The sequence below is a fragment of the Haemorhous mexicanus genome, chromosome 8 (genome assembly GCF_027477595.1).
Source record: "Haemorhous mexicanus isolate bHaeMex1 chromosome 8, bHaeMex1.pri, whole genome shotgun sequence".
Lineage (NCBI taxonomy): Eukaryota > Metazoa > Chordata > Aves > Passeriformes > Fringillidae > Haemorhous > Haemorhous mexicanus.
The window spans coordinates 18594704-18611070 of record NC_082348.1 but is presented as its reverse complement, the minus strand read 5'-3'; the positions used below and the strand labels follow the sequence as shown (position 1 = coordinate 18611070).

Below are 16367 nucleotides of genomic sequence, written 5' to 3'. Positions count from 1 at the left end.
CAATCCTAGTAGTGTGCTCTGGGGCACCTGCCTGAGCAGGCAGGTTGAGCTCAGGCTAGATGACCTCCAGTGGTCTCTTCCAGCCTTACCTGTTCTGTGGGCCACAGTGCACTTGGCAATGTGTTTACTGGCATGCTACAGAGGAATGGGACATCTTGTCTTGCCTTTAGTAATGTATAGAAAATGCTGGTAAATACTTTCCATAGAATCACAGCCATGGAATTGTTGAGTGGTTTGCATTTAAGATCATGTAGCTCCAATCCCCCCTGCCATGGGCAGGGACACCTCTTGCTAGACCAGGTCAGAGCCCCATCCAACCTGGCCTTGAACACTGCCAGGCATGGGGCATTTAGTGACTTCTTCTCTCACTATGGTCTCCTGAGGGTTTTCTTCCCTCCTGAAGCTTTTAGGCCTTTCTTAAAACACGTTCTGCTGTTAGGTGAGGGTGCCCTCTGATGGATACTGTGAACACACAGTCCTGGTGATTCCAAGGTGATTTCGGGGGCTTAGTAGACTTGGTTTATTTTGCAAAACAGCACAGCGGGCACAAACACTGCAGCAGGTAGACTAGTAATAAAATGTTTAATTTAGAAAATAGATGCTTCCTTTGAAGTAATCATTTTGTTTCTCCATAGTATGGTCCTCTGAAAATCTTTCTCTTTATGGAAGTTTTGCTTTTGATTTCAATAACAAATTTCTCTTTAATTTTCAAGTATAAATTGTGCAAGTACAATTAAAACTGATGGAGACAAAAATTAGCCAACATATAGGGAAAAAGAAAGTAAATGTGAATAGCTAGTGTAAGACTTGGTTTAAACAAATGAATTTTGAAAAGCATGTAATCTCTGCCCACATTAATTTTCAATATTAATTTACTAGCATTTATTTAGGTTTTAAGTCAGAATGCATATATGCATTTCATACATGTAAAGTATATCCAACTTCATCTGCATTAGTATGTGTGTTTTCCTGTTGGAAAATGAGATAAATGCTTACCCTGATGAGGCTGTGAAATGGAGATTTTTACAAACCCATTTTATGAGTAGAAGTATTTTCTTAATTTCATAGTAAAACTTATTTATTATTAAATACATATTTATTTGTTTTCTTTCTTTCTACTCTAAAAGTGCTTATAAAATGTCAGTTAAAATGTTAATAATATTTTTCATCTATCCACACTCTTCTGGTCTTTTATATTCCATCTTCTCAAACGTAACAGACGTCACAGGCATACACAGCAAGGCAGAAGATTTTTCTTCTGGACATATCAGGACAATTTAATTGGAAAGATATGTGCAAAATCCATGTCATATCCAGATGAGACTTTATGCTCTCATGCAGGACAAACTAATCAGTTATGATACTGAAATACTGCATTAATATTTCTATTAATAGTCAAAATTAAGCAGTTTTGTTTAGATATTAGTGTGGAAATGAATTGTTTAGCCAAGGTTTAAACAAAGTATGTTTTTCTGCAAAATACTTTGTTTTCATCCACTTTGCCTTGTCTTGTTTTATTGTGAGATGGCAAAAGAATGTGTTTCAAAAGTAAAATCAATAATCCGATGCTGCAAGCGTCAAGCTATTCAGTGATGTTTTGCACTAAATGCTTAATTTGATCTCTCTACAGTGCTGGCTTAGTCACTCATATTGAAACCAAACATCCAGCAATACAGAAGATGTTCTAAAAACACTAATTTTCTTTGAAACTTCTTATAATCAACAAGAATCTAAGAAGTTCAATTCAGCCTCCTGTAAACAAGATGCATTTTTATATGGAAATTCCATTAAAATAAGATAAATAAACCAATATGCAAGTCTTGAGCAGGAAGTAGGAGACCACTGCTGGTGGGCAGGTGAAAGAGTGAAAGCAGTACTTTAATTCCCTTAATTCAAACCAATGTCTTCAAGCAGTGTTCTCTGTGCATCCTCTGAGGCCACTGACAGTGCAGCCCAGTGAGACCGTTCAGATGCTGCCTCTACATTGCTTTGGAATGGGTGTGCTACAGGAAAATGTGCAATTGGAAGTCTTGATTGCTGCTTATTTTTCAATTTTTTGGTTTTTTACAGTTAGGTAATTATATAACCACATTTTAATTCATTAGCAGATTTAGAAGATCTTAAGACATTGCTGAGAATAGTGCACTATTTCTTTAGTTCAAGTCAGTGGTAGATATTCTATGGAAGAGCAGAGGAATCACACAGACCAACACATTACTTTCTGCAGTTAATAAGCAGGTTGGTGAAACAGCTCTTCAGAACACTGTGATTTTGGCTTTGTGGCTAGTTATTTACACACTGTGTATTTTGGGACATATATTGTCTATGATAATATTGACTCATTGCATTGAAAAACATCTGGCAAATGGCTTATCTTAAAATACAGAATATATGGTAAAGGAAAGGCAGGAGAAGATAGACAATATAATGCCAGAAAGAAACACCTAACTGGACAATGTCAGTAGTGAAGTCTGATGGTACAATTTTTTACATTTTACAAAAATGTAAAACTACTAATTAAGAGGAAGGGAAGATTAAAATAAATACATGTTAAAAATTTCCAATGAAAATCTTTTTCAGACTGTTGAGGAAGCTGCTGATCTTGGTGCACTGCAGAGACATCAGTGAAGGAGCCCTGAGACAGCAATATTTCATTACTGACAGAAAAAAGGATTGCTGGAGAAGAAAATAGGATAATTTTATTTTCCCAGATATCCAATCCTTGTGAGGAGACCATGACATTAATACAAGCATTGTGACTTTAACATGGCTGAATGCCAAGCCAGGACTTTCTGAAACCAATTACTGACCATCTCCTTTTGCTGATCACATTGATGAATAAAAGGTTAGCAGATTATGTGCTATAATATTCTCACAGTGGGAAGTGTGGGCAGAGGGTAAGTCTGTTCTGTTCTTCAGGATGATCTATTGTAAGTAGCAAAGTAGAAAAGGAACTAAAGGACTAAACATGCCAAAAATTGTGTCCTAGCTTTTGGAGAAAAAATGCTGGTAAGAAACTGCAGTGATTTGCATCCTGTAAATACTTCCATATGGGTCATTTATATCAAGATAAGTATTAAACATTTTTCTTCCAATATCTTTATATTCAGCATGTTTGTATCCATACTTTCCTTCTCTCATGTATAAGATTGATGAGATTATAAATAGTGCCATCACTGTTTTTCTTCAGGTGGCAGTGCAGCTCTTAAGAAATGTACTGATTACCAAGCCATATCCACTTTGAACACTAAGTGGTGCTATCATATTAAATATTGCAATTCACTCTTCTCCCTTGGAAACAGGTTGTACCACCTGATAAACCCCATCACTTTTCAGGTATTAGACTGCAATTACAGTTATACTCATAGTAATCATTGTGGTATCATTTTTAGTGTTATTACTATAGAATTGTGCATCACTAAAACTTTGTGAACCCAGAGACCAAATAATTAAAGCAGCTCTAGTGTACTTGTCTGTGCAACTCTGGCATTGAGTAAGTGCAGCCAAGTAATAAATTGCAGTAGATATTTCTCTATAAACAGATGAAAAACAAGACTGCTGTGTAGGGATGCTTTTAAATGACCTATTTAAATTTAATATAACAAATTATATATTTAATATTAATCTAGAATTCTGTATTGTAAGAAAATCTATTGGTTGCATAATGCATATTAGTTTAAAAAGCACTGTCATTATTTACTGACTACATAATATTCATTCTATGGAATATCACAGGTCTGTCTGTCCCTAAGACAGACATGACTATTCCAGTAGTATATGTAGAAATATTACAGATTTCAACATAGACAAGGCATTCAGAAAGTAATTGTGCATCATCACTAAAATGTGGAAATTATGAAGAAAAAAAATGGAAATTACTTAAAATAACATTGAAAAGGGGGGAATTCCCTTTATTTGGGTTGAGTTTTGAGAGATGAGGAAAAAATAAATTTTTCCTCTGCATGTGATCTCTTTCAGTTTAACATTAAATTTTAAATGCATGTAGAAATCTAAAGGATTTTATGTGTAGACACCAAAATCAGGTGTCTCCTGCATAAGTTACAGCTTCTTAGGATATATGTTATCAAATAGTGTTACAATAACAATACTGCAGGGAATGAGTGCCTTTTTTTGTTTTAATTTAAACAGATGTAGTCAAGGAGCTGGTTTCTTGCAGCCAGTCAAGAATAATATGGATACTGTTTCAAGCAGGTTCCATGTGCCTGGGTGCTGCTACCAAATCAGGTAATGGGGAAATGTCTTAAGTGTGCTATAGAAACTTGTGATCTGCTATCTCTGCTAAAATAAAAGAAGTGAAGAGGAGAATACCTTCTTGGCATCTCCTCCTCCCTGTCGTGGTATGCTAGTGCTGCATCTAGAAAAGTGAGATTCTGGGCGAGAAAACATGAGCACAGAAATCAGATCACAGAAGAACATTTTCAAATAGGCTTGTGAGTTTTGAAAATTTATTCTAACAGAGGTGAAGATTTATTTCTAAAGAGTGGAAGAACAATTGGTATTACAGAATTGGCATTCTGTTTTGACAGATACGGTATATATGGAATTTTCATACTCTGTTGACAAAACTATCTTGTGTTTCCCTTCCCTGCTCTGTAAGCAGTGGGGAATTCAAGGTATTTCCAGTGACTTTAGTGGTTTTGCCGTATGACCACAGACAAACCCTACAGCTATGACCTATTTATACAGCCCTCAGGATGCACCAAAGCTTTATGAACTGTGGAACAAGGGAATCGATGCAGACAATGTGCCCAGGCCACAGCAGGAGGCCTTCAGGAACAGGAAGCACTGATTGTGAAAAGTGCTGGAAAGCAGCGGTAGGCTGGCGTTTTACCTGAGGGACTAAAGCATTTTAACTTAGGCTTAGCTGTGGCTTCAGTTGCAGCTGGTGATCTGTAACGGGTTTAAATACACATTGTGAAAATGATGCTCTGTGGCTCTCATGCTTAGTGCTCTTCAGGTGCTGATTTTCCCCTAAAATCTGCACAGAATTATTGTCTGTTGTCCACATCCAGAAGCAAGTGGGACATATTCTCTAAACAAGAGTGTAACTCCTCTGAGACACTTCCTTGCGTCATGTATCACATAAAACACCTCTTCTCACAGCTTGTTTTTCATTGCAGGTTTCCAAGAGAGATTCAGCCGATATTAGAGTTGGTCATCAGAAGAAAAACACACATAAATGCTTGTAAAAGCACATAAGGCAAACTGTATTATGTTACTACCTTGAATTGCAGCCAAGGACACCATGACTTCCTCTCGGAAACCCGTTTGGCATTGGACGTGAGTGGATTGGAAGTGTGGCTGTGCGCTGACTGGAGCCGACCCGCTCCGCCACGGGAAGGGGCACCAGCAGAGCGAGCGGCCGGAGGCGCCGCGGGCAGGAACGGGGGACGCGGCCGCCCCTCGCTCTCCATCGTCCCGGCCCTGCCCCCGCCCCGGCTCCCGCTGCCGGCGCGCCCCGGGGCTGCCGCCTCCGCCCGTCCCCGGCGGCGGTCGGACCCCGCTCCGCCACCCCTGGGACGGGGGCTCGGGGCGGGCCGCGGGACGGCCTCCCGGGGGAGAGGCGCTGTCCAGCCCTCGCGGTTCTGTCCGGCCGGCAGCAGCGGCCCGCCCGCAGCCGCTTGGCGGCGGCGCGCTCCCGGCGGTGCGCGCGGGCTCCGCGAGGGGGCGCTGCGGCGGCGGCGGGGCCGGGCGGGGCCGGGCGGGGCTGCCCGGGGCCAGCGGAGCCGAGCGCAGCGGCGGCGCCCGGAGCGCACCTACCTGTGGCATGGCAGAGGTGAGTGGGGCGTTCTTCCGCCGGCCGGTCGGCAGGGTCTGTGCCCGGATTTGGGTCTAAGCTGCCTGGACTCTCCCTGGAGCTCGGCTGAAGCACTTGAGTAAAAGTAGGTAGGGTGTTCGGTTGAGTGTCTTGTCTTCGCTTTTCTCTTTGACATCCCCGCGGTATCGGAGCTTTCTCGTTTGTTTTTTTTTTTTTTTTTCCTTTTCCTTATATTTACTTCTGTGTTTATTTACCTGGCATTAGCATTTGGGGAGCTTTTTACCGGCAAGTTTCAGGTTCTCCTCCAGCTTGTTAAGTTCTCTCTTGTGCACCCACCAAGGAAAGAAAATTCGTCTCCCATGAAGCTAACATATGAGGTCCCACTTGGTAGCTCTGCGGTAACAAAGAAAACATATTTCTCCTAATTTGCTGTGAAAGGTAGTTTGCTGCTTTGTAGGTGGAGCAGGGTGAGCTCTAGATGGAGGATTTTCCTCTGTCATCATGTCCCCTTGGTTGCTAAGCAGTGGTGACCACATCTGTGAAAAGATGGAAGAAGCACAAAGGAGAGAGCAACAGGGAAAGCCAGGAAGAGCAGCAGAATCTCCTCTCGGGCAGCCTTATCTGCTGGGTATTCTTGTAGAGTATTAACACCAATGCATTAATCCTTCTTATGTGCCTGTTTCCTTAACTCTAAACTTCTGGCATTCCAGCTTATAAATTCAGGTGCAGCAAAATTATTTTGTTCAACCAAATTGGTTTGTCATGACTTTTATACAAAGAGAAGTCGTTTATAAAAGTGACTTTGTGCTTCCCCTAAGTGGCACTGCTTCAGCCTCAAAAAAAAAAAAGAAGTCTTGATAGGAAAACAAATGATGGGAATAATCCTTACACAAAACTGTAAGGTGATTTATGAAAAGAAAGCATTTAGTAACAACAATTAGTTTCAGTACCCTTTCTCCCTCTTTTTGCAAAATCAGATTTTGCTGTTGAACTTGAGGATTCCAATATATTTCCTGTTTCTTTGTTCGCCAAAATATCTCATCCTTTCTGGATTATAATAAAAAATCTTCTAGTCTGAATGGGATTTAATGTTATTTTTCCCAGTTGAACTTGTTGAGCTTGAACAAATATGTGCATATGAGTAAATAACAACAAAAGCCCCCATACAAACAACAACAAAAAAACCCAAAAAACCAGCAATCAACGAAAACCCCAAACCAAAAGGACCCCACCCACCAGCCCCCCCAAAATTAGTGTTACTGTATGACACGATTTGATGCATAGCACCACAGCACCGTTTAAGGTGGGAATTTTCATATGGAATGAAAGGCAGTTCTGACAGTTTCACGTCAGTTGTATGTTTGTCTAAACGTTTTTCAGCTTTTAAGTGGATTGAAAATTTACTTTTGTTAGAATCGGATCAGGTGCTGCGTTGTTGTTGTCTGCCAAGCCCAGCTGTTGCTGGCCAACAGGAGGAATCCGCCGTGGCTCTGCTCTCCCTGTGACAGACACAGCGGCTGCTGGACAGATCCTGCTGGAGGGAAGGGTGTGTCAGGGGGGAGCAGAGCTCTGGCCTGCATCGCTCACCGAGGGTCGGGATGGTCACAGCTGGGTACGAGATGCTGCAAGGTTTGCCAAGGGCCGTGCTGGCCATCAGCCGCTCCAAGGGCTTTGATGTCACCCACTCCAAGGGCTTTGATGTCACCCACCTCTTCACCCCCACCCCATCCCTGCCCATTTTCTGTGTTGGGGATTCAAGACGATAGTTTCATGTAGGCTCTTGTTTTTTTTCTTCTTTTTTATCTGTATTTAAAAATACTGTGGCTTTTAACTGGCCCTCTAAAGATGTATTTAGCTGAAGTTTATACAAGTGCAGGCTTGATGAAAATACAATTTCTGTATAAGTCTTAGTCTTTGATAATTTTATGTTATTCCTAAGAGACACAAAAGCAAACATTGCCCTTTCCATATTTAAATCATTATTCAGTGTTTGCAGATGAAATTCAACAGAGAGAAATGGAAGTGGGTAAAACAGGTTGTTGATTTTAAAACTGCATACATTAAAGGAATACTAAGTGCAGATAAATAGTATGAGACATGAAAAATTTTCTGGGCATTTAAACAGATTTTGTTAGCCTAAGATTTTATTACCAGCTGTGTAATATTGATATTGACAGTTTTTGCTTTCAATATTTTAACATAAAACTTGTTTCTCTTATTTGAGGCAAGGATAGAGCTTTGAGATAATTTGAAAAATACTTTGTTTTTCTTCATATAAGTAAATTTAATTTCTTGTTAATACATACTCACTACTAATAAGTGGTGATAGCATGTAGAAGACATTCCATGTTATGCCAGTCCAAAGAAAAATACTGTACCTGGATTAATTCTTGAAGAATGTGTGTCCTCATTGAATTATTTTATAGGGACACTAAGTTAGGTGCCTTCTGCAGCATGTCCTTTGGGACTGCACAAGTACATATAATCCAGAACACATGGAGACAGAGCTGGTATAATTTAATCTTCAAAAATGTTTTCCTTTCCTGTTGGAATAAATTGTAAACTCAGCCCAGGACAAAGATGTATTTATCAATAATAATCACAGATGTCATGCTCCATAGAGAGGGTTGAGTCATCCTCAGTAATGAGTGATTGCACTGGTTGAAGCAATTGTGTTCAAAGCACACTGTCTGCTACCAGGGAAGATTTTCCATTGTTTTGTTCCTCTTGTAAAGGTTTCTGTCACCATTAACTAGTTGATGTCTAGACAGGAAACTAAATCTTTCTCAAATTTTTAAGTACAGGTTGCATTTTCCCCTGTGATGTATTAAGTTCAATATAAATAGTTTTCTTCAAGTTGTGGAAGGAATGCATTCTAGAAGTTTAGTATCAAAGCAGAAGTTTAAAAGAAAAATTAAATTATCTTGGATGCAGTTGTTGCATACTAAACAAAGCCCCTTCCCCCCAACAGAAATTTGAATATATTTTCATATGTGAAAAGATAGATTTAATACAGTTATTTCCATAGAAGTTCAGTCATGTTTTCTGTGAGGACTGGGGTCTCTTTGAAAATCTCACCATGAAATTCAATTCAACAACTTAAGTGGGGAAATTCAGCTGTAATGGTCCAGCAAGCCTCTTTTGTCATGTATTTGTGACAGATGTTAAATTTGAGACCCTTTTGTATCCGAAGTTTTAATTTATTCTTGGGTTTTTACTGTGTTGATGAAACCAGTGGTATATAGATCTAGGCTGGGGTCTCTTTAGCTTGAAACTACAGCTTTCTCAGATGATGCATTTGCAGAATCATTATCCAGTGTTATCCTGTGTGTTTGGACTTAAAATTCTTGTTTGAAGTTGCCATATCTGAGTGGGGCCTGAGTGGCCAAGAGACCTAAAGTGTCCCTCTGTGCCCTTGCAGTGTTACCTGCTGCTGCAGAGGGGCAGGAGCAGTGTCCTCTAGCAGCTGTCCCCTGTGTGCAGTGCTGGGGTCCCTCAGGACTGGTGCTGTGCCCAGGTGCTTGCCAGCAGGCAGAGAGATGGTGCCATTTATGCTGCACCCAAAGCAGGACCTGGCAGGTCATCTCTAGTTTTTTTCTGTCTTGGGTGCTCCCAAGACCCCACCAAGTTCTGGGACAAAACAGGTGGCAACCCCTTTGCATTTGACTCCCTGTTTGGCTTTGTGTCTGGCCACCTGTGATTCATTGCACACGTTATCCTGGTATGAAAATGAGTGGAGTAGATAATCAGTGATGATATACTGCAGAGGAGAAATAACCAAATACAAACACGATCTTGACATTCACTTTGATTTAATTTTAAAGTGCATGTAACTTTACAATGCTTTTATAAATACTGATTTACATTGCAGCAGTATCATTGATAAGGGTTGTTTTTTGTGCTTAAAGTGTGAAATATGAAATCCTACTGTATTCATTATTATGTCATCAGGTTTCCTGAATGTATAATATATGTCTTAGAAATTTACAACATCCCTGGGAAATATTTTGCTGAACTATTTTTACTGTGTATAAAAAACTTACATACCAGAGGTTAGGCAATTACAGATTGTATAGAGGCTGCATCTTTCCCTTTCTCCTGCCTTTGCTGTATTTATTTTCTTTCCACAATTTCTTTAGTAATTCTTGACTGTTTCACACCTCACCTCCCTTACCACAGCCACCCTTTCCTTCTGATATTACCCCCCCAGCTGCCTCCACCCACTGCACTGATTTCCAGCAGCAACACACAGTTGCTCTGTTCTCATGCTGCGTGTGTAGAGGAAATGTTTGGTATTTGATCAGACAGCAGCCAGGAAGGAGCTTCCTGTTTCTAGTACCCAAATAATTTATGTGAATATGCTTCTTAACCATCTGGCTTGCTCAGCTAGCATGCAAATTCTTTATAATAATGAGAAATGTGCCTTCTGAGCAGCTGGCCAGCCAGTAAGGAGATGTTTATTTTGAAGGTGTGCCACCTAGTAGGGACCTGTCCTTCTTTGCCCTTAATCTGTCAGTGGCTTCTCTGGGACCTGCTGCCTGGGAGCTGCACGTTTGCTCAGCTTTGGGGTTGAGGTTGTTCAGCAAGGGGTGTGTTTTTATGTGCTGGCTCAGCTTTGAATCTCCACCCTGATTCTGTCTGGGAGCCCTTCTCTTACAGCAAGGTTTACATTGAAGAGAAAACATCAAGGGAAATTAAATAAATAAATTATTTGAAAATATGTTTTTAGGATGTATAGCCAGATTAATTGGTACAATAAGAGACAGCAGAAAGCAATTAGAATGCTTTTATCTACAATTTGTTTATAAAGGCTTTGCAGCATTCTGATGAAAAAAATACCCAAACCTTCTGATTTGCTACAAGTTTTTCTGGATTTATTCATCGGGTGCACAGGGTTGTTTTAAGGTTTTGATGTTTTTTCCTACCTAGATGGTGGGGGAAAGAACGGGTCATTATCTGAGAGCTGAATTACAGGACAGAGTATTTCTAGTCTTGGTTGTCTTTGATTACACACAGGCCAATGGAGGCAGGAGAGAGGGGGGTGGAACGACTGGCACAGTGAGGGTGTACTTCATGAGGAAGATAATGTGTGAGGCACTGCTTAGGCAAACATGTGGATAGAAGGTCCAGTGGAAACAAAGGAACTTCATGTTTGGAATCACCTCATATTAAGGGTAACATGAAGGTGACTGCTTTCCATGTAAATCCATCAAAATCTGAGAAGTCTTTATGACAATTGAGACCTCAGGTTCAGCAGTCGAAGGGATCTCATCCAGGAATGGAGCCCCTTACTGGCTAGGACATACCAGTTTTCATGGGGTAGGTTTTTTTTCTTCTATCCCAATCAGAAGACAGTTTCTTTTCTGTTTCAGTATTTCTGCTTTGGGACTTGGACTCCAGCTTTTGTTTCCAGCAGGGGTGGTACTGAGTTGTGTTGAACTTCTGTTGATCTCATGGTCTGTCCTAGAGGATATCAGAGTGCAGCTTGCTTGACCTCTCCCTGCAGGCAATCCTGTTAGGTACAATAGCCTTGATCAACACAGCCTGGATTTCTTCCAGAGCCTCCACAAGAGATTTTCAGGCATGTAAATACATGACATAGTGGACTACTGTGTTAGATAATTTTGAGTTCTGTGTTGTATACCATTCCTATTAAGAAAAATGTATTAATTAACTTACATTTGGATTCAGATCCTATTTCTTAGAAGCTTAGTTTTCTTTTTGCAGGTTAACTGATGTATTTTTAAGGAGTTACTACATTTTTCCCTTGGTAAAAGGATTATACAGGTCTTTTTATAAACAGAGCTCTTGACTTACTCCCAAGTTATTCACTTCAATGATAATATGAACCTCAGTTTTGGTGGGAAAACAATTCAAAATTGGAGTGATGCCTTGCATGACTTTTAAAGAATTTATAAGGAAGTAAAACCAATAAGAATTTTATTATCATTTTCTTTTATGATCTTAAAGATTTAAAACTTATTTTATGCCTTTCAAGTGATATGCCAATTACCAGTTCTTTTTGTTAGACAAAGACTGTCATAGGCAAGAAGAGGTTTAAAATGTTTTAGAGGTAATATTTGACAATATTATGTAGAGATTTCTGTGGCCTAATAAGGAGTGACTTTTTAATTAGATTAAATAAATTGAATGAAAGAAGAGTCCTTTTGCCTCAAGCACCTAATAGCCATGATCACCTATTTTGTCTTTCTTTCCTTCATTCTCCTTCCATCTGGTCACTGGAGGCATATTTTATTTTCTTATCTTGTTATATCTTTGTCCTTTCACAAAATTCAATCAGTTCTCTCCTTTGTAGTGAAGATACTACTTCATGAATGATGAAAAAGAATAAATTACAGCCTTCAGAAAATAATAAATGAGGATGATCTTCAAGTTTTTCTGTTAAAAATCTGTTCTTAGGCAGATTGAGGACAGTGTTCCTCCCATCTTTGGACATATGTGTCAAGTGAAAGTAGCTTAGTACTTTGCAAGTAATTTAAGAGATGTAAATGTGTTTACCAGCAAATCAACTAGCCACAAAATGCTTTTTCATGGCTTTTGCATCACTGATGTGTGATGTGTGCTCGCTGGAATCTTTTAGATGGAGATGGGTGTTTAATTGAAGAAGTCTCTAGTAGCTGTTTTTCCAAAAAATGGTGTTTTAGCACTGTTCCTCAGTTTCTTTCGCATTGTGAATTTTCTGTCTCTTTTCTAAAAGTTGTAACATTGTGTTTATAACAGGTATGTATTCACTTCTAGCTTTAGAAAGTTGTACATGAATCTGCAGATACTCTTTTTTTCTTAAACTCATAGATCTTTGATTTTGGCTAAGCTAAAAAGGATTATGTGCTCTTCTGGAAATCTAAGTGATGCAGGGAAGTGAGGGGGAAGGAATGCAGGCACTGACTAATAGGATATTCCCCTCTCCTGATGAATACTTGATTAAATTATTGATTCCTACTCTATGACTGGGAAGGAAGAAACACAGAAGGTTTTGAAGCTGAATGTCATTCCACAGTGCTGACAAAGTACAGTGGCCCTGGTGGTCTGGACTGAAACAGCTGTTTTCCTATTTTCTGAAATAGAAAATGGCAGCATATTATGTTAAAAAAAAAAAAAAGAAAGAAAATTACTTTTTAAAAACCAACTGCTGCCCTTTATATCCTGGTCTTTTAATGACTGTTTTCTGTGAATGCCTTGCAATTCTGTTTTCTGTTGCTCAGCCACGATATAGAATCACTGCAGTTCAGGCAGAGGTTCCCTTGTTACAGGGGACTGTGTACTGTGGCACGAGTTAAGAAAAGTCGTGTGCCCACAGCAAGGAACAAGATTAGAGTTAGTTTTGGTTGGGTTTTATGGGTTTTTGGGGCTGGTGGGGGGAGGGAGGATTTTTTCATTCTCTGTCCCCTATATGCTCATGACTGCTAGTCACTGTTGCTGTAGGTATATTTTCAAACATCTTCCTGTAGATGCCACCAGATATTCAACTGGTGCTTTTTTGTGCAAAGTAAATGGTTATCAAGTGTCATTTCTGAAAGGATTCCTAATGGCTCTAGATTTTATGATGAACAAACACTGGTAACTGTCAGGCCATCTTTGGATGTTTCCTGTGCTGATCTTGCAGCAGTAATAAAAGTGAGACTCTTATCAAGTGCTTTCATGTGTGGGAGGTGGGGCCTTTGCTGGTCAGAAGGTATTTAACTCCCTGCACTGGAGACAGGCACAGCCCTGTCGTCAGGGGCACACAGGGACATCTTCCACCCCATCAGGCTGTCCAAGCCCTGTCCAGCCTGGTGTGTTGAACCACACCAAGGGTCCAGGTGGGTTTGTTCAGAAGGGTTATGAATCACCGAGTTCAAGGCAGGTGATTCCAAGCCAGTAGATAGTTCTGTGACTTCAGAATAAGTATTACTGGCAGACACTTTTCTATGCAGCTCTTTTTCTTTTACCAAGTGGCACACCCTGATAAGGCAGTGTGAACTTGGCTTTTTTTTTTTTTTTTTATATAGTCATGCTGCTAATAAAATGATTGCAAGCAATCTGAATATTTCACAATTTACAAAACCTAAGTCGATAAAACTACCAACTTTGTCTCCTTATTCTTAACTCAGAATTTTTAAGCATGCTTCAGGAAAATACAGGTATCTGACATTCTACCCTGAGGTGAAAAAGAAATTGTTTTCTATTGTTCAATATGTTGTCAGTGACCAGAAGAGGAGATTGAACCAGAACACTAAATTTATCTTTGTCTAAAGATTATAATGAAAAAGGTCATAGAAGTCTATTCTTTTGTTTCTGATCTTCAAGAATCTTTTATACTTAATTGCTGAACATTGCTACTCATTGTACAAGGAGTGAAATCCTTTAAAATGGATTTTCAATCAAGTAAATTGGTTGTAGAATGTACTCCCCTGGCTAAATTCTAGTACTATTAATGGTAATACTTCATTAATAATTGTCAATATTTCAGTATTTTTCAATAATCCAATGTGATATAGTGTTTTATTGCTGCCTCTTATTCATTTTTCAGCTGGCAATTGGTATCAGCCAGTGCAGTCTTGATTTTGAAACTCTAAATGCAGAGGGTAGAACATGTTCAGTGGGGAAAAGAAGGTAAAGCATGTTCAGTGGAGAAAAAAAAACAATTATGAAATTAGATTATTATTTCAGAATTTTCTTCCCTTTTTGATTCAGCAGGTTTTGTTTTCTTTTGGAGGATACTGTCATATCTGTTTATTTGTTCCTCATTTCCTCTGCAGGCCCAAGAGCAGCAATAACTTGGGGGTTTTGTTTTATAATAGCTTAATCTAATCCAGTTCATTTTTATTGTCCAGAATTTTTGTTTACACAATCTAGAAGAGGAGTAATTTTCAAAAGCAAGTAAATATGGAAAGTAAATGAAAACATGAGATGTTTCCAGCTGTCCTTTAGTCTCCAGTGGTGAGGGTTTTGTATGAGAAAGTCTCCTGTTTTATTCTTGCCAACTGGATGAAATGTCAGATACATTTGAATGCAGACCTGTCTCACAATATAAAGCCAAGAATAAAAGGGAATGAAGGAGGACAAATACTTCAGAAAATGTTAAGACTTTTGGATTCAAGCCCCAGAGAAAACTACTGCCAAATTTGCCTTGAAGTTCCTTTGTTCTGGCTTATGATCACATGAATGTCTGAAAATGACTGATAAAGACTAAGAAAATTGCCATTGTTTATAGAAAAGACTCAGTGCTTATAATAAAAAAAATTCCTTTTAAAAATAATTACACCCCTGAACACAACTGAGAGAACAGACAGTGTAGTAAATCCAGGGCTTGTTTGTGAAAGAGGCCTGTGCTTATCAAACTAGTTTCACCTTGACACTTTCTAACACTTTAAATTCAAGTAACCTGTTTTCTAAGTTTCTTTCACAATCTCTTTTCCATTTGTCTCTTGTGATAGGAAACAATTCTGTATTAAACTAGTTCTGATTGTTAGAACATGGAGAAAAACCAAAGGAAATGCTCTCTAGCTCTTTCCTTCAGCCCCTGGAATAGTTGTGGATTTAGTTTGGTTAACATTTGGCTTAAAATTATGATGATGAGGGTGCCTGGTTTGTTTGGGGTTTTTTTGGGATGAACTTGGCATGAGGAAAGAAGCCCCTTCCCCTAATTCTGTTATGTTCACTCTAAGTGCTGTGCTATTGTAATTTTGCCACGTTCTGCAGGTTCCTCCACTGCTGTTAACATGTATGTATGTTGTGTATATATTTGCTGCTTCAGCTGCAGGAGTTTCATTGGCTCTCCAAACACTTTGAGTTGTCTATACCCTCCTGGCACCTTTGCTTGATGGTTATTCCTGTGGCTATTCCACAGCTAATGTGTCAAAGGGAAGACATGCTCTTACATTAGCTCTCATATTTATACAAAGAGTGGGTTTTGTAAACTCACAGAAATGCACAGTAAGTGAAATTTTAATATTAAGTGAATTTTTAAGAATGTGAGTTTTTAATATTAATGTGCCATATCAATTGAATTGGTTAGGACAGAATATGTAGATGACAAGTAACAAGGTACAAACTAGTGACATACTATGGAACACAAGTCACAGGAGGTAAGGACCAAAGCAGACCTGTAAGAGAAACTTCCTTCTGTGACAAAGCCTTGACAATGGACTTCTCTTTAAAAGTTCTGTCCACAGGAATGAGATACTCTGTAGTGGTGCTAATGGCACTCTTTATACTGCACCCAGTCACAGAATCACAGAGTAGGTCAGGTTGGAAGGGACCACAGTGGGTCATCTGGTCCAACCTCCCTGCTCAAGCAGGATCATCCCAGAGCACATGGCAATCTGTACAAAAAAAGCTTTTCTTTGTAAATAATTGAATTTCTACGAAAACAAAAACCAGACCAACCAAAAAATGAACAAATGCACTTTTGAATGCTGTCATGGTGTCAAGTGTTCTAGCATATTCTTGCTTTCCTTCTCATGCTCTCATGTTCATTGGGAAGCAGATGGTGAACTTTGTCAATGAGGCTGACAGCCTGAAATCCTCTTGTACCAACACAGCATTGTGTTTCAGGCTGTTGAACTAAACAGAATAACTGGTATTG

The 16367-nt window shown here is 39.4% G+C and overlaps 1 protein-coding gene across 1 annotated transcript in view; it reads left to right on the top strand.

Annotated features, from left to right (window-relative positions):
• The first annotated feature begins 5711 nt into the window (after positions 1-5711).
• Positions 5712-16367, top strand: part of LOC132330540 (sodium channel protein type 2 subunit alpha-like) — a 61469-nt gene continuing 50813 nt past the window's right edge. Inside the window, exon 1 of the mRNA XM_059853031.1 lies at positions 5712-5797. The gene's annotated coding sequence lies outside the window, so the exon portion shown is untranslated. The remainder of the gene's footprint in view (positions 5798-16367) is intronic.